We start from the raw sequence: 25,725 nt of genomic DNA on the forward strand, positions 1-25,725 counted from the left end.
CGGCTGCATACAGAAAAGCACCAAAAAATGTTCTTTGTTTGTCGGAAAGGAGACAAGAGGACTATCTCAACCCATTAATTTCCGTATCCCTAAATAAACATCCCCTCCTTCCCCCTTTCTTTCTCAAAGATGTACAGGGCTGAAAGTGTACACTTCACTGGCTGCCCCCCCCCCCAATTCCCTGCTCCTTTTCTGGATGCTGGGCCACCCCTCCTCCTCCATCCCAAGCAAGTATGTGTGTGTTAAGGGGGGGGGCTGCAGAGACCACAGAGGTCTCAAATGTCCAGGAAGCATCGCTGGCCTTTCTGATTTTTGTTTTGTCTGTGACAGATGAAAGCAGGCAATATTAGCCTTAGAGGGGTGGTGAACCCACAGCAGAATAAAGAAATAACCCCCCTTCCCACCTCTCCGCAGCACTGTTTAAAAACAACAACCCTGAAACAGCAGCACCTGATAATCTCAAAGAGATAAGGAGAAAAGATGAACTGTTTGCACTCTGCTGGCGGTTTTTAATGCGTCTTTCCTCCTGACTAGAAAAAAAAGGAATTATTGCATTTTTACAAAATAGGATTTGGACAGTGGAAGAGGCAACTCCGCAGGTCTGCACACACTTTTCCTACCTACTTCTGATGGTGGGTGGGTCAGAGAAGCGTCCAGCCTGCTCCATAATGCCCATTTATTTCACCTATATATAACCCACTCTGCCTCCAGGAAGCCAAGGGCCAATCTATGTGGAAGATCCGCAAGAATGGCCTGTCTTGAAATGCAGTGCCAGCAATTTTGGTCACAGTCATGGCAGTGGTGTTTGTGTGTGGGGGATTTTATCCTTCCTCTATGACACTTTCTCAAACACCTCCTCCCCAGCCCTCAAGCTGCAGTTAGCTTGCTGTTTATTGTTTGTTGCTTTCCTAGTCCACCTTTTTCTCCAAGGAGCTCATGGTGGTGTACATGGTTCTCCTCATTTAATCTTGACAAGAACCTTGTGAAGTAAATTAGGCCGAGTAGCAGTGACTAGGCCAAGGCTTCATGGCCATGTGGAGATTGGAACCCTGGTCTCCCAGGTCTTAGTCTGACACTTTAACCAATACACCACACTGGCTCTGTGGGCTGCATGGGTGGGCTGCAGGTTCCACTCATTTATTACCTCAGTCACATTGGCAGCCCTCCCAGCTGCATTTCAGTAAGATAGACTGAGAGGTCCAATCATGGATTACTGCATGAAGCTTACTTTGGCTCACACAAGGCTCCCGTGGTCTCTCACTCAGGCAATGACCATGGCCACCATTTGCTTAGAACAGCATGCACCAGTGCATTCTGGATTGGCATTTGGGGGCAAGAGTCTGTGGCCCTATGCAGTAGAATGAACAGGAGGACCCCCAAACACAGCTTACCATTGAAAAGAGTGAAACAATATACAGTACATTCCTATCTAAACAAGTGGGGTCCTTCAGACCATCAAGTCCAGAGGCTTAAATTACCTTTATGCACATTTCACGGATTGGTTGGATGCAGACGAATGGTGGGAGGAACCAGCTGGGGAACCCCCAAGGGAAGAAGGCTCAGAGCCTGGGAACTGGAGGTGGGACAACAGTGAGAGGTCAGAAGGAAAAGAGGGAGAAGACTGGAAGAAGGAGGTGTGGAAGCTGAAGAGGTAACAGAGCTTAGTGATCTGGAGAGTTTGTGGCAGAGAGAAATCCAGCTGCATTACCCCTGGCTATTGACCATGCTGGCTGAGGTTGATGGGAACTTGAGTCCATAACATCTGGGGGGCACTGTGTTGCCTATCCCTGCTTGACACTGTCCTATAGCTGACAATGAAATGTTTAGCCTCATGTCAGAAATTCACTCCCAAGGAGGGAGGCAGGGGGGAGAGAAACCCACAACCCTTTCAGCATAAAGTATGCAAGCTACCAACTCTCTTTTACTGCCCTGTCCTGAGATTTAGTAGTGACCAACTGGACTAGAGACTTGAACTTTGTTGGGAGGCAAGGCAGTCTTCAGATATGAGTTCCACCATAAAGTTCTCAACTCCACCACAACCACATTTCTCTCATGTGATCAATAAGAATTTATTCAGTGGCTGAGTCCTTGTTGTTCAATGAATTTTGGACTAGTATTCAGCCATGAACAGCAGCAGCACAGGGTTGTTTTCAGTTGACCAATCAGGGGTGGGAATCTCAGCCCAAGGGACACTTCAAGGGCAAACTTCAGCCACATGATGGTGGTGGGCGGGGTCAGGAGCAAAAGTGGGCAGAGCCATGGATGAGCCGTGTTGGACATTCCAGCCATGCCAAAGGGCAGCAGAGGTTGCTGCCCCCAGCCTCCATCTCCCTACCCTCCTCCAAAGCAAACGAGGCACTATCACAGTTCAAGAATATGCAGTCCAAGAGCAAAGGAAGATGAGCAGGTGGAGTCTGGAAGCACGTGGGCTGGGAGAGGCCTGAGGGGCAGACAGAGAGTCCCGGAGGTCTGCATTCAGTCTCCAGGTTTCTCACCCCTGCAACAAGGCAACCATAGCACTGCGCAACATTGAAGGTCCATGCAACCATATGAGTGACGATAACTATACAGTATAATAATCATCTGGCAGGTGCAGCAACCACACCTGCCAGACGTCTCTGTTTTAATAGCCCCGTGACGATTAAAGACGCCCTGGAATGCTTCAGGCCAGGAGAGCAGAGTTATCAGATCCCCACTGCCTAGGCCTCCTCCTCCGGGCACCAAAGATTGCACCGAGGCACCTTTCTTCCTGGGTGGGTGGGGTGTATGACTTTAGTGCTGGCAAGGGGATCACAGCCACCCAGCTCTTTTGTTACATGCAGTCTGATGCCTTTCCTTGATATCCCTTCAGGCTTGACTATAGCTGCTTTGAGCTGGCGCCATGGGGCAAACGGAAAGGGAAGCAGGCAGGCAGTCACTTGGCGATGTTGCTTTGTTTGACAGTGCCATTTGTGGAGCGCTTCCACTGCCCACTGCCCTCTGTGCAGTCTTTGTGGATGGGGGGGGGGGGGAGAGAGACACACCTTTCATTGTGTTGCTCAGGAAAACAACACCCCTGCACTGATCGTGTGAAACTGAATCACCTCACCAGCATTATTGTACACCTTTGTGCGCGCAAATGTCATAGCAAGTTACAGTCGGGATGGGGAACCTGTGGCCCTTCAGAGGTGATGGACTACAGTGTCCCTGGTCACTGGGGCTGATGGGAGTGGAGTCAAGCAACATTTGAAGGATCCTCAACCCTGCCTTACAGCAAGCTGTAAGGTATTTTCACTTGGAAAACCATGTTAGTTTGCTGCAGAAAAAATCTGACAAAAGAGTCCTATGGCACCTTAAACACTATTTTTTTTTATGGCATAAGCTTTAATGGACTAGATGGGTAGGCAAACTACGGCCTGGGGCTCGGATCTGGCCCAATCGCCTTCTAAATCCGACCCGTGGATGGTCTGGGAATCAGCATGTTTTTACATGAGTAGAATGTGCCCTTTAAAATGCATCTCTGGGTTATTTGTGGGGCATAGGAATTCATTCTTCTTTTTCTTTTCAAAATATAGTCCGCCCCCCCCCAAGGTCTGAGGGACAGTAGACGGTCCCCTGCTGAAAAAGTTTGCTGACCCCTGGACTAGACCCCACTTCACAGATGCAAGATGGTGTGACTGCTGTCGCATGCTGACACCTTGTAGGAGCCGCAGGTGAGAGCTGAGTGCAGGGTGGGGACCAAAGGGGACCAAAGTACCCCAGAAGGAGCATGTTGTGTTCCCCACCAGAGGTACAACCCCCTCCCCTAACACCTCAAACATGATAAAGTTTACAGTAAAATCTTTCCACAACTTCAGTACCAGTCTAACACCTGGGAAAGATGTAAACTGTCTTCATGCTGGCCCACACAAGGAAAGAGCAACGTTAGCATCTTAGGCTCAGATTGCTTTTTTCCCTCAGGTGCTGTTTCTCGAACTTCTAAGCTACACCCTAGGGAAGAGAAAAGAAGGGACCTTCCACTGCCACAAGGCTTTCCACTTGACTCCAGCACCGATCCTTCACATACTGTATATGAAGAATGGCAGCAGAGCACATTCTGAAGCTTGAGGGAGACTGGTAAGTTCGGTCTCTGAAGTAACAACTACCGGTATATGTTATGGTAGGTACATACCTAATCTGACCACCTTTATTCTTTTATGTGTGGGGAAATGCAGCCATGGGCCCCATAACAGGAATATGCTCCTGATACAGCACTAGTATCCTACAGAAAGTCCTCCACCTGTCCCCAACTCATAGCTGTCAACCTTCCCGTTTTTTGTGGGAAATCCCCTTATTATAGCATTGGGAAACAGCAGGGAGGGTTGACAGCTATGCCCCAGGTGTGCTGGTTATTGCAAACAGCACATTGAGGTGCAAGTAGCAGCCAGGCTGGGGGAAATTTGCACCGGGAAACTGGCGTGAGTTTCTCCATTCTAGATCAGGAGCACATTCTGGAGCAGGGGCCCACAGCTCCCCCCCCCCCGAAATGAAAAATGCAATTAAAAAAAATTCGTTATGAAGTCTAAACATAAATTGCTTCTATAAAAAAGCACACCCACCATCATCCTGAAATGCAGCATCCTCTTAATCAAATTTATTCAAAATCTACTTCGTACACCAGATTTGTTTCTTTGCTTAATGTCTCAGATCAAGGCTGTTGTGAGCAGCAGACCAGGCTTTAAAACTGAATGTACGTATTATTTCGGCCCTCTTTTTCAATCATGTCAGGGTTTCCAAAGTGGAGTTCACCTAAAATACTTTAATAATGCAAATAGAATCCCAAGCAGAAAGGCCAACATGATGAGCCTGGCACCAAAGATGACCAAACATTAGCCACCAAAAGCCTGTCCCAAATGGAAAGGCAAGGGGGATGGTCTTGTTTCTGGTTCTGTCACACAGAGCTTAAGAAGCAAATAGAGAAGTTCAGGGGTCAGCACTGAAAGGGTCAGTTCAGTCGTACCCACTACTAATAGAAGGCCTTCATAATCAGAAGCCTCTTATCCCTATAACTTGGTATTCCTGAAAGTTGATCTGGAGCAGGGTTTCCCAACCTTGGGTTTCTAGCTGTTGTCAGGCTACAACTCCCATCATCCCTAGCTAGCAGGATCAGTGGTCAGGGATGATGGGAACTGTAGTCCCAAAACAGCTGGAGACCCAAGTTTGGGAAACCCTTTGACTTAAAATATTACAGCAGGAACTTCACCGCTGGACTACATCCCTGACTGCTGGGCCATGCTGACTGGGGCTGAGGAGAGTTGGAAACCAACAACATCTGTTTCTTGCCCCTTCTTTACAGGAAAACGGTAACTGATCGCTGTGACAGCGGCTGGACTGGACAAACGTCACTCTGAATGCTGAAATTCTAGAAACAAATGCTGAAGGTTCTATGATTCCCATTTTTAAACAAAACCCTTGGCTACTTTACAGATTGAAAGATAATACTGCCATGGACACCCACAGGAGTTTTTCTCGGGGGTGGGGGAAATAAAACACTGAAAATGGGGAGCAGGCTGATCTCTCGGGAGGGGGGGCGGGGAGAATAGTGCCTATACATTTTGTCTCATATCTCAGGTTCTACAAATGATAGAAATGAACTCTTTAAAAAAAAGCTGGAAATTATGGTTCATCTGAGTGGTGGCCAACAGCCCCCTTCCTGCCCCCCCCCATGGGTGCCCATGATTCTCCCTAAATCTTGCTCAGATTCGGGGTTTTTTTTTAAATCCTATATACTAATAACAATCTCATTCTGCAAGTGTGGATCTTTACGTAGCCCAAAACAGCACCACTTAGTGTAAGAAGGAGGGATCAGTTTGCAGAAGTAAAAATAAAATAAAATAAACCAGCTCAGTTGGTTAGAGTGTGATGCTGATAACGGCAAGGTTGCAGGTTTGATCCCCATGTGGGACACCTGCATCTTCCTGCATTGCAGGGGTTGGCCGATCCTCAGGGCCCCTTCCAGCTCTACAATTCTATGATTCTAAAAGAAAACCTGTGGAGAGGGAAGACCTCAAAACATGCCAGCGAGGACTGAGAATGCTCATTGGCCATAGAATGCTGGGTGATGAGGCCAAGGAGGAACACTGAGAGGTATGGAATGGACTGGAGTATTGGGGGGGGGGGAGAGAGAGAGACATGGCAGACTTTCTGGAACTACAGAGCAACATGTTGTTGCAGATTCTGCTTTCTTGTTAAAAATCCCTTTTCTGCATTCTTAACAGCAAAACCCTCTTTCTTATCCTCTGCCCAGTATTTCATGCTGCTGCAACATCATGCCACCTACAGATTTTTCAGTGCGTTAAAAATAAACATCTTTCCTCCTGTTTAAATTCTAGCTCCATAACATTTTGTTCTGATTACATATGGGGTGGAAGTCGATAGATTAGTTAACTGCCTAGATAGAAACTCCCGCGTCGATGGCTAGTTTGGCATCGCCGTTTCCCATTCATTGCTGTGTTGCGACGGGGGTGGGTGGGGCGGAATTCCAGCTCCCTTTTAAACTTCTTGCTTTCCTCCGGGTACTTTCCTGACACAGTTATTAACGAAACACAGAAAACAATGATGGACCTGAATGATCAATGGAGCGTGCAGGGCCAGCAGGTTCTCCCCCCCCCCCCCGCGCGCACTCCACCCAACCCCTGTGCTTTCTGTACTGTGCTACTTCAGTTTAGGCCGGCCTCAACTACAGGAACAACGGAATTTACTGCTCAGTTAAAAATAAAGGGGGTGGGGTGGGGAATTCGACAGAGGAAATAAATGCCGCTTTTAAGCTCTAGTTTTTCTCCCAAACTGTCCTGCGGCAGTAAAACAAGTGAGCACAAGGGGGCGCTGTGCAACCTTAGCCTCAGCCAGGTTAGGGACGCAGCAGCACCAGCACCCACGACCGCCGTCTAATTAAGATCTCTTCTTACAAAACGCACACTTGCTTCCTGGTGACCTCAGAGGAAAGCAGGGGGTGGCTTGGCCGCGTAACCCTCAGATGCCCAGCAACGAAAGTCTTAATCAGCAGCAAGGCCAAGGCTTGGGATGAGGCTGCGGTCAAGCAAGCGGCTCACGCTGTCAAGCTCGAGGACGTGCGAGGAACACCAGCAGCCCGGAAGCAAAGGGTGTGAATGAGAGCCCGGGTCTTGGACAACGGGGAATCGGCCCATCAGCAGGAGACACGGAAAAGCACTCCTAACACCCTACACGTTTGCTTCATTCCTCTTTTAAGAGCCTCGGTTTGACTAGGACATGCCCTGGGGAGATGGCAGAATGATTATGCTCCCCCCCCCCACTACAGAACATTAATTTATTGCTTCATCCTCATGTATGCCTAGCAAAGTGCTTATGAAGGGGAAACACGACTGGTGGTGTGGTTTTTGGTTGTTGTTTTTAACACATTAGACCACGTCTCTCTCTCTCTCCCCCTCTCCCCCCTTTCCCCCTTCTTTTCCTATCATTAGTTGATGTTAGCACCAATGGATTAGGGAACGGGCCATTAATTCTCCCAAGTTTTGAGCATCTGGCAGTTAAGCAAACAGAGGAGCCAAATCAGATGCAGGGGATGTAAGCAAGCCCAGTCTGTTTGTCTGTTTGCTCAGAAGGAAGCCCTTCCGAGTTCCCTGGGACTCAACCCTCCAGTTGGTTTGCTAGGACTAAACTTTGTATTTTCGGGTGCAATCACAGCACCCACCTGCAACTCTTCCACAGTTACCCCAAGGCCTTTTCTGAACAGGTCTCTCATGCAAGAGACCGGTAGCACAGACTGTAGGGCAGGGCTGCCAACTTATGCTCCTTTTTTTCCTGCACCGGAGGATAAGTCCCTCCAAACCTGGCTGGCTCCTTTTTTTAATGCAATAATACAGAGAATATTTTTCAATGTTTCCTTTTAGGCCACCCGGAATAAATGTCTCTGGTTGTTTCCGTTCTCACAACCACGTGCGACGGATAATAAACACAATCTGTAGTCTGCTTTCAAGCCCACTCGCCAGAAGTCAGTGATCCTCAACACACTTGAACCATGCACTTGTCCTTTGGTAGACGAGAGTTTTGCACTCTCCGTCCTGATGAATATATAAATGGGGAGAGGCTTCACCATCCTGTTATGCTCTGTCGCTTATTCTGAGCATATTAATTGTTCGCATTCATAAAAGCCCAACAGAGAATTAGACTCTTTTTAATGGCTCTCTGAAAGACTGGGAAAAAAGGCCAGTTCTTTAATTGCTCTCTAGCAACACAGCCCTGTTATTAGGCAGAGGAAGGCAGCTGCTTCACGCAGCAGGTGTTGAGGGTGGGAAGTGTCAACAGGTGTTGAAGGTCAGAGCTGTGTGTGCCATTGGGTCTGCTCTGCATCGCCCAGGTGAGCCTGAGCCTCAGGTGAGCCGCGAGATGCTGCCCTGTCACCAGCTTCTATATGTGAACTGGATGGGGGAATGCATCTTGTCCTTCATCTTAGGCAGCAAAAGGACTTGGGCTGTCTTTGTTCTGTAGCCATCATGAATGGAGGGGGGGAGGACGTACATTTTTTTTATTTAGCAAGAATATTTACCACACACATGCACACACAACTTGTTATAGAATAATATATGCTATTATATATAGATGACAATGATCTATTATTATTCTGTTATAAATTATAGGTAATTTATGCGTCACCTTTTTACACGTGTGCCAAGGCAACTTACAAGCATATCAGAAACACAGCTGAAGTAGTTCTAAAAACAGTACAGAAATAACCGAATGTTCATTCTGTATTGTTATTTTTTAAAAGCCAAGGCAGAGATATTTTCTTCCAGCTGCTCTCATTTCTGGAAAGTAGAGATAGCGGGAACCTGCTGTTCCATAGAACGGGGGTTAACCCACTGAAAGAGAGCCCTGTTCCGAGTGACTGTGGAATAGGCTTCTGATATTTTGGGCACTTGCTGAATAAACCACTTGCAGAATGCAGTGGTTCATGTGGCATGTGAAGGATAAAATGGTCCCCCAAGCAACCTGACCTTGAGCTTAAGTGTTTAGTGAGAAAAACTTGAACTTGGCCCAGTAGCGGATCAGCAGCTTCTGCAAATGCTACAAACAAGGTGTTATGCAACCTAGCAGTTGCATTCCGCAGCCTCTGAACCACCCTCAAGGTTAGCCCTGGATAGAGCGCATTGCAATGATCCAAGCTTAAGATTACCAGTGCATGGACAAGTGTGGCCAAGCTAACCCAATCCAGGAACGACCATGTGAAGGGAGAAATAGTTTTCCAAGTGCTTCTTCAAGCTAATTCTCTCATTATATATAATATATAATATATATATATATATATATATATATATATAAATAATATACATTCTTTTAAGCATCACAAAACATTTATCACTTATACATCTTTATGACTTCCATCAGCCGCTTCTCAAGATTTTCAATTTTCCTAACTTCTTCTACTAGTTCATCCTTCACTATTACTTTTAATAACAATAATCATATTACTTTCCAAAATTATCTCCGTAATATTTCCTAAAAATTAACCTTACAAAACTTATTGCAATCCTACTAGTGTAATTTGTTGTTTACAATTGTCTTTCAGGTATTTCTCAAACTTAATCCAGTCTTTCAAGAATTCCTGGTCCTACCAGTTTCAAATTCTCCCTGTCATCTTATCCAATTCTGCATAGTCCATTAACTTCAATTGCCATTCTTCTATCGTCGGTAATTCTTCGTTTCCATCTCTGTGCCAATAACATCCTTGCCGCTGTTGTTGCATACAAAAACAATTTTTTATCTTGTCTATTAATAACTTTCCCTACAATTCCAAGCAAAAATGCTTCTGGTTTCTTTATAAATGTATATTGCAACATTTTTTCCATCTCATTATATATCATTTCCCCTTCTTCAAGGCTAATTCTCATACACAGACATACACACACACATCCTTTCTTGTCTTTTGTAAGATGGGAATGGCTGTGCTAATGCCCCTCCATCTTTTTGTATGTGTTGGATGCATAGATTGGATCCCCCAACATCTATCAGAGGATAAATAAAACAGATTAGCACAGCCATTCCTTTGTGTGTGTGTGTGTGTGTGTGCACATTCCCATACTGAATATTTGGTCTGTATGTGCAGTGGGGGTTGGTCAGCAGTTACCTGTTTAAAGAAACCTTAGGCACCTTGAGAGGATTCATATTATCATTGGGAATGATGGGAATTGTAGTCCAGCAACTTATGAAGCGCCGAAGGCTCCCCAGCCCTGGTATAAAATATTGCAAGTAGCGAAGTAACTTCATGTGTATAAAACACTACAATAATGAATAGAGAAGATGAAGCACAATGCAATTAACGAAATGATACCCAAATTACCCAGTTATAATGTCCTTAGCTGTAATAAATTTGTTGTCAATAAAGTGGCCTTTAAGGCTGTAGTTGCCTTGAAATTAGATGGGCTTTGCTAAACTAAATGCAATAAACTGTAATGGCGATTCTCTGATATCATCAACTGTAATGGTTTATTCTCCCATATAGCATGCAATAAGTAAAAATATCCATTCGCTTTGATACTGGCTAGGGTATTTGTCTAGATATATTTTAGCTTTGTTCCTTTCCGTGTTCCTGTTGTGATGACCTTCAGTCTGAACAATTTATGACTGACAATAATACTCAGCTTAAAAATCTGCTGTGAGACTGAAGTCCAACTGTGATGAAATCCACCTCAACAGGAAGTCTCTGCAATTGCCTGTTTCAGCTGATATTATAAGCATTCAAGTGGAGGGGAGGGGAGAGAAATAATGGACACTCCAGATGAAAATATCCATAGTACAATCATAGATTGCCTTATATAACATTGGTAAATTTCAATACATTGGCATGTGTAGCAACCTTCAGCCAGTTTCTTTAAAAAAACAAAAAAAAAAACACCAACAATTTTGTCGCGTTTCACTGCTTTCCTTTTAAGTGGAATGGTATGTTCCACTCCTCTTATTTTTAAGTGAATCTGAATAGGAAGGCAGATCAGGAGAAATCTCTACTGTTGGCGTATTTCAGATCTTGAAAAGTTCAGTTTAAAAAAGGAACTAGTTCAAGTTCAACACATCTCAACAGGAAGTACCGGTAATTCCAATTCACATCCATCCTTTACAAAATGAATGAGTTCAATTCATGGTCAGTTCACAGTTCTATTCAGTTCATCCAAATGATCCTTGGCCATTCCCTCCCCCCCCCCAGGTTTTCAGGGATTTTATGTGCTTCAAAATCCAGAGATGAAAGTTGGGACTAATGAAATGAGTGCACAGACTCCAAGAATCAATGATATTTACTTCTGTGGAAAACAACAACAACAATCTGTTGTCTATTTCAAGACTGGGTATGCACAGCGCCTTGTTGTCCTTCTGTAACATGCTTTGGTTCATCCAAGCTTCTCATTATGATTGCCCGCTTTTAAATCAATGGGTTATCTTTTTAATAATGGCTATTTCCTCATTTTCTATGATAAACTCCATTTAACGCACCTGCTTGGTCTGCCTTCTGATGCTCTAACTTTCTCAAACTTGGATCTCTAGCAGTTGTTGGACCAAAACTCTCATCATCCCTAGCTAGCAGGACCAGTATCAGGGATGACCAGAGCTGCAGTCCAGCAACAGCTGGAGAACCAAGTCTGAGAAACACTGCATCTGAGAGCATCACAAAAAGGGGAAAGGGCACTTTGCCCATTTATCTTTCTGCAAGAGATGCATATGCTTTCTGTGCAAGCCCATGCTGTACTACAAGTCTCTTAGCCTACTCATTCTCTGCATGAGTCTTTTTTATGTACTTCCCCACACTTTATGCAATGCTGCATAAACCAACAATGCTCTGAAATCCACAGCAAAATCAGACCAGAATAAATCCATATTTTTATTTTTAAATCGTGAGAATAAAAAGCAGCTGCAAGGTTTCAAGGACATCCATTGTTTGATTCAAAGCTGGGGCAACGAGTTCTTCATCACTGTTGAATGGAATACTTGGCTTCTTTGGAATTAAGTAAAGTATACTTAGCCTGGAGACAGAAAACAGTTTCTGAGAGAATCACTTCCCATGAAGCAAAAGCAGGGTGAGTATGGACACCACTGGCAATAATTCCTCTTTGAACCTAGCTCTGTGAAGGAGGGGGGGGGAAGCAATTGTCTTTGGCTATAGTTGTGTAGAATCATAGGCTGCTTGAGTGAGACCTATCAAAACCAGCCCCCAGCAGGAAAGAGCGATCCTTCACATTTCAACTGCTGAATCATATTACCCATGTCTTAAGTGTCGCAAGCAACACCACACTGCACCACGCCAAAGGTGCCTGCAGTGAAGTGTTTCATGTTGAGGGTTAGAAAGCGTAAGCAAGGCAAGGAGGGCTGTGAAACACCAGATATGACAACAAGACTCTCAAACTTGCTCCTGCTGCACAGAGCTCCCAACCTGCTTCTAACCATGAAACCTTTTGCCCTCGAAAATAAGAATGGTGACCAAAGAGATGAACCGAAAGAGAATCATGAGGAAAACATCTTCCCAACAAAGCTATAACAAGTAGATAAACCCTGCATTTTGGGGTCGGAGAGCTGCAATCCCATTGGCCATGAAGAATCGCCCATCCTATCTAATCTGCAGCAGAAAAGGGGAGGTTTTCTGGAAATCTGCATGCATGACAGCACCACAGCACATTTTAATCTGCCCGTGACAAGTCTGTTTTCTTGTCAGCCACAGTGCCGTGATACCACTGCTGCAGTACTGCTTGCTGGTAGGCTAGGGCGAGTGTGGTGACTCGCAAGGCTATGACTGACAGTTTCATTAAGCAATTCCATTGAATTTAGGGCCATTCACGCAGCCACTTTCGGGTGCAGTGACCCGTTTGTCAACTTGCAATGGCAAGTTCAGCCCTCCCTGTGTAACATTCTGAACTGAATGGTGTGGATGGGCCAGCATGTTCCACCCAAACTGTGCTTGTTGTCTCCGTGTTGGGCATTATTCCCTGCATTCCAGTAAGCACCAAGGTAGTTCCATCAGATCAGCATTGCTGGAGGCTGCAACGTGCTCCTTTTTTAAGCAACAGAGGCTGGTCCATGGGTGCAAATGAAACCAATGGCCGTCACAGCCTCAACCTCTCGGCTGCCTGTCTTCTTACTTAGGATGAGCAAAGGGATGACTGTACCTGTCACTGACTCTGACTTCACCTCTTGTTGGTTTCTCTGTCTTCTCCACTTCCGTCCCTACAAGCACGATGATACCGTACCTCAAATACGTTGCTCTGCGATATCTTTGCGCTACCATTTCTGGAGTATACAGAACCGTGCATGTGATGTCCTGAACATCGATCTATTCTTTGAATTCGTTTAAAGCTTTTAAAAAGCAAGGAGATGTTGGCTGTCTACTGTTTTCAGAACGATGTACCTGGATCCCCCTCCCCCATGTAAGATCTTGCCAAAATCACCCACGTCTCAAAACCACATTCTGCATTTGTCTGCTCCATATCGTTGGCTGTGTGAATGGGGCAGAAATGTGGGGCGAAGGGGTACAGAGTAGTTCTAGTAGACATTACTGCTGCTGCTACTGGACGGTATTGTAATGCTGTGGAATGGACATGTGGCTGTCATTTTAGGGTTGTTCAGTCGTAATCCCCTAGTTGTCATTATTAGGGTTGGTTCGGTCCTTAGATGTCTTAAAAAGAATTAGACAACATTATGGAGTGTTAATATATGACATGTAATATTTTCTGACTACCAGAAACTGAGGTCAAGTTATCTGTCTGTCTTCTGTCTGTCTGTCTGTCTGTCTGTCTATCTATCTATCTATCTATCTATCTATCTATCTATCTATTTTATATTTCCACCTCTCCTTCAGGGAGCTCAAGATGGTGTTCGTGTATTCTCTTCCTCTATGTTTTATCTTCACAACAACCCTGTGAAGTAGGTTAGGCTGAGCGACTGTGAAACCCAGTGAGTTTCTTAGCTGAGCAGCGATTTGAACCCTGGTCTCTCAGGTCCTAACCCCACTCTATAACCACTAGGCCACACTCCTCTGTTTGTGGCCTTCCCAAATGTATAAAGGTGGTGTGTGTGTGTGTATAATGTATGTGGCCGGCTGCTGTTAGACTGAAAGATGTGAACTCAGTAGACTAAGTTGGTTTGATTTGTTATTGACGGTTCTTACGGATCAGAGTTTTCCTTTGATTCAACAGGGTCATGGAATGCAGTGATACAGTACTAATGGGCATCACCAGGACCAGTGGCAGTAGTACAACAACTGAAAACTGCAGTACAAGAGAAAGAGTTGGATTTGATAGTCATATAGCGCACCACCTATTATATGCAAGGACAGTTAGAACGAATCCAGCCTCACCTGCCTAAATCTTGATCTGGGGAAAGGATCATGGTTTGTTTCCTGCACATCATAGAGACCCTGCCTCGCAGGGCAAGCGCAATGAAGATCGCAGAGCGCTTTGCAAATCAAATACAGTATAAATTACAAGAATCAACAGCAGCTTAAATTGCACCAAGTGCCCTGGCTAACTAGTCTGGCTGGTAGGTTGCAAGAGAAAGCTGAGCCCTGCTGTTTGAAAGTGACGAAGGTTGCACTACCCAAAAACGTTTTAAAAGCCTGATATTGTGTTTTCTGCTTCTTCGAACAACCACCACTGCTTTTTTTTTTTATCCCTGGCAGCCTCTCTAATCCAATTTATCACTTCAAGATGCAGCTGATGGTTCTCAGGGAGATTAGCACATTCTGGATTGTTATTTTCAACCCTGGTCAACATGGAGGAGCCTTCGGTAGGGACACACTAGGTTAGCTAGAGGCCCTTGTCCATTCTATTCCGAAGCTGCTTTGGTCTTCAAGGCAATCTGCATAAATTACGCATAACTACACTATCATGTCTGACAGTCACTCCAACCTAATTAGGAATTTGCGAGGTGAAGGAAGAAAAGGAACATGCGCTGAGAGAGTAAAAGGAAAGGCTAAGTAAAGATATTGATACGTTCTGTGGCAGCTACATTTGGAATGGATTGGATAAAGAAAATGACTCCCCAAGAGCATGTAAAACTGTTACAACATAGGCATAGGCAAACTGCTTCAAAACCTCCCTTAGCTTTGAAGCCTAGGGCGCTGCCTCTCTCAAGTTTGCTGTGTGAGGCTAGAACATCACTTTGAGGTCCTTGGTGAGTGTGTGTGTGGGGGGGGAAGGTGTGATACAATCGAAAGAAGCCAATTCCATAACTCTTGTCACCAGAGCAACTTCCTCCACAGACTCTGGTTACAAAGCAGTTGCTTGGTTCACTGCCCCTTCCGCACCAGATCAGGACTGAGGTATGGCACTGACTTATGGGCAGACCTACCAACTTTTAAAAAAAGCCATCTGCTCACATAAATGGAGACTGGAACACCAATAGGGTGGTAGCTCCATGGTAGAGCATCTGCTTTGCATGCAGGGGTCCTTGGTTCGATCCCCAGCATCTCTTGGTAGGACTCAGAATTTCTCTTGCCTGAAACTCTGGAGAGATGCTGCTGAGACAATACTGATCTGGGTGGACCAATGGTCTGAGTCAGTATAAGGCAGCTTCCTGTGTTCCTGTTATACCGCTTAGTAGAGTTAACCTCAGCGATACCAATCCCAGATGTGACCTTTCTTCAGCCTACCAAGTACTTCTTTGAGTCACATTGAGTCCCGTTCAACCAGCTGGTCTGTCAGTCCCACCATCTCTGTTGCTGGGGCCTTCAAACAAGGGCTGAATCACACAGAACTGAGAGCAGTCTTGCAAAGGTTCTGACGCCAGTCAAGATCATACCTCAGCTTTGGGAAATCTTTAAAACATGAATGGGGTGGACGGGGAGCTGTGACTCTCCAGACAGACTTCAGCTCCCAACAGATCCAGCCAGAGGATTATGGGGTTTGTGGTCCAGAGTCCAGACACATCTAGAGGACCATACTTTCCTCATCTCTGCTTCAAAGCATAGTTTGGGCCAGGGGGGCACCAGCAGTGCAATCCTACGCAGGTTGATTCGAAAGTGGAGTTCACTCCCAAGGAAAAGGGTAACAGATTGTAGCTAAAGCCATCGCTGAGGAACATTCTCACCAGTCATCCCAATTCTACTCCTCCCCCATAACATCAGCTTGTGATGACTTCATGCAATTGCCCTGCAAAAGATGATCACCCAAACTGTCTCTGTGTCATAAAACCCACATGGACAACCCACATCTTCCTGGGAGGAGGAGAAAGAGGTGAAGTCATATAAGGCCTTGGCGCACACCAGATTGCTAGAATAGGTATGCGACCAGCAGGGTGAGTGTCAGAAGAAAGACTTTGCAAATGCAAATGTTTGGAGTCATAGGAAACCCTACGCTGAGAGTGCCACCTACTGGGATAAAAAGGGAGGGCATGCATATCTCCACCATAGATTTCCTGTAGTTCTGCATTCTGCACTTCATGTCTGCAGCGTGGGACTGTTGTTCCAAGGAACTTTTTGTATGATCGAGACATTTCTATCCCATTGTTCATCAAGGACGTTCAAGGGGTTCGTGATACATTTAAAGATAGAAATAATATGCATTAAAAATGGTATCAATAAAACCAGCAGATTCTCTAAAATTAAACAACAGCAGAATATTGTAATGACCAAGCTACGTTTAACTCAGCATTTCATAGCTGAGGTTTCCCCCCCCCCCCTTATCCCTGTGGTTGTAAAGGGTTACTGTGTTTATTTTGCAAGCATTCTGGTGCTAATTGAATTGTCGCTATCTGCATTTTGTTGCATTTCCTTTCCTTTGGACCTCCCCCAAGGGGTGTGTGTGTGTGTGTGTGTGTGTGTGTGTGTGTATCATCTATCTGTCTATCTATCAAATCCCTGTAACTGTGGATTACACTTCAGCCAACCGATGGATTCTAGTCCATGAAAACCTGTCACAATAAAGCCTTTAAGGCTCCACAAGCCTCTTTATTGGTTTTGCTGCAACAGAATAACAGAATGCCCATTGGGAAATGACTCAGGACAGTCAACCACTGTCCAGGGGAAATGTTCAGCCAAGTAACAGTGGCTTGACCTGGTGCCTAAAAACAAGAAAGGAGGGAGTCAGGTGTGTCTCATGGAGAAGCCAGTTCCAAATTATGTGCTGCTACCAAGAAAGAGGAGGAGACTCTTGAGAGTCCCATGGACTGCAAGATGATCAAACCTATCCATTCTCAAGGAAATCGGCCCTGAGTGCTCACTAGAAGGACAGATCCTGAAGTTGAGGCTCCAGTACTTTGGCCACCTCATGAGAAGAGAAGACTCCCTGGAAAAGACCCTGATGTTGGGAAAGACACAAGGAGAAGGGGACGACAGAGGATGAGATGGTTGGACAGTGTTCTCGAAGCTACTAACATGAGTTTGGCCAAACTGCGGGAGGCAGTGAAGGATAGGCGTGCCGGCGTGCTCTGGTCCATGGGGTCACGAAGAGTCAGACATGACTGAACAACTGAACAACAACCAAGAAAGACCTTCATATGTACCCACCCAAAGCACTTCCGATGGCGGTGTGACACTGAAGAAGGTCTTCTCTGAGGTTCACAACACATGGGTTGGTAATAGGCAAAGGTAGCCCTTCAAACGTTTGTGATAAGGATACATGACCACTTATAACAGAAGGCTGTCTAACACTGCAGATCAATGCACAGTTACTACAAATGAAGCCCCAGTGAACACAGTGGACTTTCATCCTAGTAAACACGCACAGGTTCAGGCTGCAAGCCTAGCAGTTTTCACTTTATTGCATCCACAAATTTACAAGGAGATGGAGGGGGGGGAACTTTTAACATCTGTAAATGATTACCGCCAGACACAAAGCAAGTCATTAGATCTGCAAAGTTCCATCATATTCTAACTCTAAGGCAAACCCTCTCCAAAGGAACAAAACATCAAGGAAATAATTTCCACTGTGTTTTATCTGTTGTTGGATGACATAAAAGCCAGTGGTTTAGCCAGCTGAATGCAGTAGAGACTGCATTTAACACACTTCTCCTTGGAAAAGGGCATGACAATAAATTCTGGGGCTCATAACTTGACCCAGAGGAAAATTCTCGGAGTCAAACTCTCCTTAGTTGAACCATCGAGGCGCTCCAAAATACTCTGGGAACCTTCAAATGCCTTGTGCCTAAGGGCATCTTTTCAGCCCCCCTCTTCTTTGTAGTGGCACAATATTTGATGAGAATCTAGAGCTTATAAGCTTCAGCACAGCTGAAATTCTATGACCAGATCAGCGACAGATACTCTGTGCACATTTGAAAACACTCTCTTGAAATAACCAGACCCACAGTCCCAGTATCTGACATTATGACTTCCTCTTCTCTGCATTACAAAATTTAATTTGACGCAATTACCCAAGTTTTAATTTGGAAGAAAATGTGATGCTTCTAAGATAAACCTCCTTATCTCGTTCACCTGTGCAGTCAGTCTCTTTCACCGTCCCTATCCACTGTTTTTATTCACTCATTTTGGCTTCCTTTTCTCTGTTCATTCCTAAAAAATGAATTATAGCATCTTCAGCTAAATGCAAACCTGGGTATTAATATTTTAGGTTCCCCCATTGGCAGATCAAGACCCCAGAATGTTAAACCCAAATGACTGGTTTATAAAAGCACAGTAAAGAATCAGGGGAATTAATGGAATTTCGAAGCTTTCTCCTTCCTTGTCAGATCTTGAGACTATCATTGTGTAGACAGCAAGAGCACTAGAGTTTAAAAAAATAATGTTTAAAAATCGATGCCCCACCCCTTTCTGTAACCCCTCCCCTTTCATCCAACCATTCTTTACCTTCTGCAAACATGGCTGTAAATTTGTTAAGTCCCTCCCTTGCCACCATCTAATGTCATCTGTGTGCTTTCTTAAAGCACATTGAAAGCATACAGATTCCCTCAAAGAATCCTGGGAATTGTAGTTTGTTAAGGATGCTGAGAATTGCAGCTCCGTGGTGGGGAAAGTACCATTCTCAGGTTTCTTTGGGGAAATCCATGTGTTTTTAAATGGTCCTGGCATTGAGGCACATGATGGATTCTGCAGGTATATTGCCCACCTCACTACCAAGCAGTCTTCCTCCCTGAGCTCGTCTCAGAGGCAGGGTTGAGGACTTGCATGCACACAACATGCAAACTGAACACAGCCATCCTTCAAAGTCCGCATTTCTATGAATTTTGCAATACAGATCTTCAGCCGAGTTCTGTGGACAAGATGCATTATTATGTCAGAGTGTGTACACACTTGCATATATCAGTCGGGGAAATATTTTAAAAACTCATTGTGTTGTGCAAAAATGCTTCGCAAAAATGTGTTTTAGGCACAACTGTGTAGACTAGAAGAAATTCGCACCGGAATGCTGGTGAATTTTCACGAGGACCTTTTAAAAAAATAAATTGCAAACCAATGTGGAAATGCTGGTTCGGAACCATGGTTAGTAGCTGAACAGCTGAAGGAAGAAGGACAAGCCAGGTTTATCATTTCAACTAGGTAGTAAAAATGGAAGCCCTGTGCGCAGACTAACTAGTGAAAAGTTTGGAGCCTTTTTCTGAAGCCACTGGCTTTTTTAGGCAGTGGGGTTTTAAGCTGTGGAGAGAAAGCTGCTCAAGGCTTTTCTGATCCTCTGAGGAACCCGTGGTCCAGTTTTCAAGAGGCTTTCAGAAGCATCCCTCGGGGTTCAGGGGACAAGTCGCAAGCTCTGATGCCTGTAGATTCACATGGGTATGTCCAGGGAGTTGACCGGCTTCTCCATTGTAAGACTTTGTGCTGGCAGATTCATAGTCTGGGGCCATGACACCAACATACTGAAACTTTTGCAGAAAAATAAAATATCAAATATTCCTTTACGCTCTTGTTTTGTCTTCCTTCTTTTCTCCTTAGGTTGCTATGCTATCCTGGGCGTCAGTTCTGTGGCCCCAAACATTTTGAACAGAATAGACTCCTAGCCCCCCCGTCCTCCCAGGATCAGCTTCTTATAATTGCCTCCTGGCTCTCAGCGCACCAGATTCTCCCGTGTGTTTATCCAGGGGATTTGAGACCCCATTCCTTTGGCCAGTGCAGCATTTCCAGATTTCTATTTACCATGAGATTTGGCTGCCAAATTGCAGGAAGCTGAGCCGCAGAGATCAAGGCGAGGGTAACGTAAGGCAGAGAATGAGCAGTAAATGTGTATGACTGGCTGCTTTTCCTTCTCTCAAAGCTTGTTCATGGTGGGAAACAAAATCGGGAAAGAAATGGGGAAATTATATATTTTAAAGAACCCAGGAAAAGGATTGGAGGGAGTGGTTTGCGGTTCAGTAACTTCAGAGTTCTTTCTGCTTTGCAGAGCTTCACAAGTGACACTAGCGTGTGATTCGATTAGGGAAAGCACTTCACTTTCTACTGATTCCAAAAATCTATTTGGCTTTCATTTGAGATGATGATAAATCCAGTTCAACAGCCGACGAGAAGCAGAGGCTGATCCTCCCTAGATCATTCCTGTAAATCCAAGATCTGTGCACTTTGCTTTCCTAAGATAGCTGACCCTGTGGAAGGGTGACCGGTTGACAGGGAAACCTACATCAGAGGGCACTGGCATCCCCCAGCATCATAAAAAGCGGTAACTCAGCATCCATAAGGCAGGAGAGGCATCCTTCTGTTGTGATACCTGCAGTTCTACGCAGGTGCGTCGGAGAGGACTGAAATGAGATAAAGTCACGCAAAAAAGAAGAGTTGCAGCTCTCCTATGTAGGCAAGGCTTGAATATATAGGCACCTAAGATGGAAAATCCAAATGGTGCTCTCCACCAACTTCAGGAATTATACTGCTACACAGTGAAGGAGAATATATTTTTCTTTGAATGGCTGACCCTTTTAGTAGCGCCTGCAGTGGCTGTTTCACTCTGCCTAATGGTAGTCATGGTAATGGCCCGATTGTCTTCTTGACTCCACCCCTGAGATCATTCAACACAATGCTCAAATTAATATGCTCAAATCTGTTCACCCCACCCTTTGACATCCCACTCATCCACCCCCCGTTTTGGTGAAACCGTGGGCTTCTGAAAACAGCAGCTTAGGGGTCTGTCACAAACAGTATCCTGCCCCCTTGTAATTTGACCACTGATCCAGTGGGCTTCTTTGGAAAACAGATGCCTTGAAGAGAGAACTGAGGAAGTAGGCCAAGAAAGACATGGGTGGCTGGGTTCAGGAAGGCAATGTCTAGGACTCCTTCAGTTGATCCCCTTCTGAAACCCATCCAAATGACATTCTCCTTCACAGAAAATGTCTCTTAAGATGACAAGGATCCAGCTTTGACCTCCAAGGATACATGCCATGCTGTCAGTAGCTTGTTGTGCTGTAGCTGCTGCGCAGGGTAACACTTCAGGCTGCAGGTATGACTTGGAAAGTTTGAATGCCTCCTTGCAAAAGCCAAATAAACCTCAAATGCCCTACAAAAACAACATGTCAGAGGGAAGGACTTAATGCTCACTATTCACTTCAGAGCCAGCAGATCTAACTAGCCATTTCATTACGCACACGCACGCACGTGTGCACACGCACACCAAGGGAAAAAGCAGAATTTGGAGAAAATGAAGAATGTGGGGAAAACATCCTCTTTTGTATAGGACCAGGTGAACAGAGGCATAGGACAGTGGAAAACTGTATGCATTGTCATAAAGGGACAATAGTACAGAGACTATAAAGTGACTTATATAACTGTGTGCAGAGAGCTGAACTCCATGCTTTGGGCAATAAGCAATCAGCACTAGTTACCTGTTCCCTTTTGAATCTGATGTGAAGAAATGGGCTGGAACAAAACCGCATAGAAATAAGATTGTGCTTTGATTGCAGTTGAAGAACCTTGTGGCCCAGATCTGGCAAGGGGAGTCCCCATGCACAGCTGATGAGCATTCGAACATTCTTCTGCACTGAATGCTCGTAATGGTCTCCACTGGATTTAATGAATGAGTCTGATGAGGATGAGGTTGGCACCTCCATTTGGAGTCACTGGTGACATGCAATGAAACATGTCTAGAGCTGGATTCAGACCAATATCCTTGCCACTGTTTCGAGAAGAGGTATCTTGTACCAGGGATAGGCAACCTTTTTATGTTGTGGGCCACATGCTGGCAGTGATTGGAGCCTGAGTCAATGATGGACAGAGCCTCGGTCAAGCACTATTTTGGATTAACTCATCCTGAATAAAAAAAACAAACTATCCTGCTTCATGAGAGGGGAAAGGTATAATGAAAATAAATAGAACAAATGTGAGCTCTTGTTGATTGCAGGATGCAGAGATCCCTACTGAGATGGGGAAGGCTGGGAAATGATAAAAGGGCTTTAAGAAATGTCATTTAGAAGAGGGGAATATGCCAATTTGTAAGGGAACCAAGGAACATAAAATCAAGTCCATGTGGACTTATTTGGGACCTGAGTTGCTTAGGCTTTAAAGACTATTTTGAATTTGTCTGGAACTGAACTGGCAGCCACTACAGCTGTTTTGAAAAGGGGTTCTGTGTGATCTGATTGGAACCCCAGCCAGTAACCTGGCTGCCCAATCAAAGTTTCCGAGTCATCTTCAAGGGCAGTCCCACGGAGAGCACATTGCAGGAATCAAACCCTTACACTAGCTGAATGACTTAGTAGTCCGTCAGTTAGCACAAGGAGTGCTAAGTAGTGTGAAGGTTGCATCCACACCACACATTTAAAGCACATGGCTTCCCCCAAAGAATCCTGGGAACTGTAGGTTGTTAAGGGTGCTGGGAATTGTATCACTCTGAGGGCCAGAGTACAGTTCCCAGGATGCTTTGGGAGGAAAGACTTGTGCAGTGTGGATGTGACCTTAGCACTACTTTGCATCCAAGCCTTTGTGCCTCGTTCCGTGGTTGTGAGCATTGGAGAAAATCTCAAGCTTCTCCACTTCCTGACTGGTGTTGTGCCCTTCATCTTCCACTAATTATCATCACAGCCTGTAGACATCTACATTTGACCTGGGAATGGAGTCTCATGTCCTGGGGAGGTGGGGAGGAGAAAACAACCACCCAGATCTGCAAGCTGTAAACAGAGGCCACAAACCCCTGTCGGTATGTTGCCTAAATTATTTATTGTCCAGAGGGTACAATAACTATCAAAAATTCATCGCAATAATGTTCTACAACCTCAAACTGACAGTTCTGCTATTTTGTGTGTGCAGCCTTCCTGGGGTGTCAGATCTCAAAAGTTTGCTTCACAAAATGCACACACAAGGCATAAGCAGGACGACACAGAGACTTGAGGCCCTGCTTTCGTGTAGGAAACGTGACACCAAACTACTGCTTGGAAGGGAGCAATTCATTTATTTACTGCCATGTGACCTCTTTATGAGCATTCCTCCTCTGCAGGGAGATGAGAGGACGCTGGCTGTATTTAATTCTGACTTGTTTGCAAGGATGTTAGATGGTGTTATGTCAAAGCAGGCACAACCCACACGATTTTTACCCCGTCACTTTCCTTAACACAAAAAAGTCCCGTTTTTGGGGGGAGGTGGGTTTGTTCCTCAAGAGCTTCCCAATCAGCTATGATTGTGCAACTTGAGTTTGGCGGTAGGAGACTGAATCCTTTCCCCCCAAACAGTGGCAGTCTGGAAGTGCCCTGAGGGTAAGGTTACAACAATGCTGGCTCACTGTATTTCACCAGGTCTGCCGAAATTTTAGAACTTCAGTAAACACTGCAAAGATGTCCAGCTTTGATCTGAAATGCAGTGTGCGCACATGCAAGCAAACTGATGAAGCACACTCCAGCTGAGGGAGTGCCCTAATAAGAAAATGCTCCATGCCTCACCTTTGTTGCACGTTGGGTTTTTATCCCCACCCTTCAGTTAAAGGAAGATCACTCTGGGTCTTCTCTATTCACATATGTGGTATAATGCCTGAACAACAGCCACCTGCAGCTCCTCCAGAGCCATTAAGATTTAACACGTAATCCGACAGTCAACGCCATTTTGCAAACACTTCATGGGCTGGCCTCGTGAATGGAGGGCTGAGTGGCAAAATCGACTGCAGCACTTCAGAATGTGGGTGAGAAGGCTTTAATAAAAACCCTCCCTTCATTAAAAATGATGGCAACAACTCAACAACACAGCAGATAAAGGACTGAATTGGAGCTTTCCCCCACAATGTGGAAGTTTCCAATTTGTAGGTTTTCTTTTCCGTTTAATGCAGAAGGGCGTTTTAGAAAAGAAGATCCCCTCTACTTATTTTTAGTTATTTGTTTCACAAGATTGTTGTGCCGATTAAATCAGCAGAACCTCTCTCTATATGGTTTTACATAAAGCGACAAGAAATATTCAATTAAATAACTGATAAAAATCAAACCTGGAAAACAAGTTGATCAAAATGTAAGCAGTTTTAAAACAAGCATACATCCTGAAGTCTGGGTAGGCTTTGCCAAACAACTCTCTCTCTCTTTCTCTCTCTCTCTCTCTGGCATCAAAAACAATGCAGTTTCTGGGGCCCTGTCTAATATCAGTGGGCAGGGATTTCCAAAGTGTAGGTGATACCAAACTGAAGGATTGATTCCTTGCAAGCTATCTGTCTCTGTTCACATCCTCCATACCTTCCTACCTTGTGAATCTTTGTGTGCTGGATCTTCAAGGTGCCCCAAGACTCTTGGTTTGGATTCCGTTCCAAACTGATTGAGCTTAGACTTCTGTCTGCCAGATCTTGCCCTGCTTTTGTTCAGTGGATCAAGCACTCTCGACTCAGGTTTTGATTCAGCCTGTGCGCTTGGACTCTGTGACAAGGCATCCCTTTGCTATTTCAGAAATTGCCCTCTCTCTTTCCGTCTCCCCCCCCCCCCAGCAGCTTGAAGAATTGCTGAACTGCAGTTTAGGGCATCATCACTCAATCACGGCTGAACAGCTTTTGATCATTTCCAAAACAGACAGACTAGGGAGAGCATTTGACCGCAGGTGTGACATCACTGATAGGCAGCCAGGAGGTTTCGCGGGTGCAAAGCCCATCTGCCAACCGTGATGGCTAGTATGTCAGCGCAGGATGTCTGCAGATATGAAATACATCACACAGCTGGGTGTAAATCAGCACTGATTGTGTGCAGCTGAGATAGGTCCTATGCATGGCGCACAGCAGGAGTTCTTTATCAGGAAGAGATATTATGTGGCCCATCTAATGGTAAACTTTACAAGAGTGCAGGATACATGACAGATGGTTCAGGTGGGAGTTGGCAAGTTCTGGGAAATATATGAAGGAGCAAGGGAGGGCTCAAGCAGTTAGGAAAATGGAAATGGCAACAAAAGGCACGTCCAGCTGGCATCTTCTTACGCTGCTGGTTTCTTCCTTTAGCACAATACCACAAAGATGGGTGGCCAGACCAACAACAACAAAAAGAGCGGACAAAACTGCACGGTACTCTTTGAACAGTGCCACCTCCACTAACCCTATTATCATCCAGTCTAGTAGGTATCAGATAGTAAGTATCACCATAGGTATCTCCACATCCCTCTTACAGCTTGTGGCAATGGAGCTGGAGAACATGCCACACCCCACCATTCCCATGTCCTCAAGCTAGATACATCCAGTTCAGGGGTGGGGAACCAAATGTTGTTGGACTTCAATTCCCTTAAGCCTGAACAAGCATGGTGAATGGTCAAGGATGGTGGATAATTCAACAACATCCAGAAACCCAGTCCACCCATTCCTGATCTAAGTTGTTCCTTCTTTACCAATCACATTTTCTACCCCACTTCAATATAGACGATCAGTTATCACGTAAATT

The sequence above is a fragment of the Lacerta agilis genome, chromosome 5, assembly GCF_009819535.1.
Source record: "Lacerta agilis isolate rLacAgi1 chromosome 5, rLacAgi1.pri, whole genome shotgun sequence".
Lineage (NCBI taxonomy): Eukaryota > Metazoa > Chordata > Lepidosauria > Squamata > Lacertidae > Lacerta > Lacerta agilis.